Here is a 1,535-nt window from a genome sequence, read left to right as displayed (position 1 = left end):
ATATATATATATATATATATGTATGTATATGTATGTATTATATATCTGTATAGATAAGTAGGTGTATATATGTACATATGTGTGTATATGTATGTATATATATGTATGTATGTATGTATGTATGTACGTATGTATATGTCAACAAGGAAGGAGGAAAACATGACAGAAACAGAGAGAGAGAGGGGTACATTGATAGATCGGTCGACCTGCATTACAATACATACACATAATACATATATATATATATGCACACGTAGTTGCACACGCATACAAGCATATACACACACATTAACACATGCATCAACCAACAGGGTTACACAAGAATGTTGTCGATATTGATTAAAGCAAGATTAACGGCGTTTATTTACCACTTAACCCCGTGTTTAGCGCGACTTAATCCTATTATTCAGTGCGCGTTGTTTTTTTTGCGGCGATGGCGGATATTGTGTTTGTATCACATCAAAGATTTGTTAAGATATTAAGACATAGATCTATCGCACGCTGTGTAGTGTTTGTGTGTCTTTTTTTATATACATATGTGCGCGCTTTTGTGTACATATATACATATATATATGTACATATGCGTATGTATGAGTATGTGTATGTTTGTGTATTTGCCTGTATATTTGCGTGAGTGTTTGCATGTGTGTCTGTGTGTTTGTGTGTATGTATGTATACTAATATATAATAAATACGTATATGTATATCTATATATTTACTTATATATATATATATATATATATATACATATATATATATATGCACACACATATATATGTATATGTATATATGCATATATGTATATAGATATATATGTATATATCTATGTGTGCGTGTGGGTGTGTGGGTGTGTGGGCGTTTATATACATATGCACATATATATGCACACACACTAAGACTATACACACACATCAGCTGTATGCTTATATATACATAGGTGCGTATGCATGTATACCTGTATGTTTCTCTTGCTCTATCTATCTATCTATCGATCTATCTATCTATCGATATATATATATATATAGTGGGTGATAAGATCTCTGAACACCTACTGTAAGAAGCGCCCATCGTCTGTCAGAGTTTTGCAAAAGAGTGAATGTCATTGGTTGACCCGAGGCTATAGTAGAAGACACTTGCCCAAGGTGTCACGCAATGGGACTGAACTCGAAACCATGTGGTTGGTAAGCAAGCTACTTACCACACAGACACTCCTGCGTATATATCTATGTCTGTATGTTTCTTATCCAAACTAGAGCATTCTCGATGTTCTCAAGTCACTGATGCAAATTTAGAATCGCTTCATAGATATGCTCTACTTCGGAGGGACTGGGTTGTCTTTCTCCCGCTTTTACCATCAGACCTCTCTTTCTCCTTCTCTATCGTTATCATTCTCCATCTCTCCCTCACTCTTTCTCTCTCTCCTCTTTTTATCTCTCTCTCCTCTTTTTATCTCTCTCTCTCTTTCTCTCTTTCTCCCTCTCTCTCTCCATCTCTCTGTACATATATATATATATATATATATATATATATATATA

The sequence above is a fragment of the Octopus bimaculoides genome, chromosome 25, assembly GCF_001194135.2.
Source record: "Octopus bimaculoides isolate UCB-OBI-ISO-001 chromosome 25, ASM119413v2, whole genome shotgun sequence".
Lineage (NCBI taxonomy): Eukaryota > Metazoa > Mollusca > Cephalopoda > Octopoda > Octopodidae > Octopus > Octopus bimaculoides.
The sequence above is the reverse complement of the archived record's forward strand: the minus strand, read 5'-3'. Positions refer to the sequence as shown.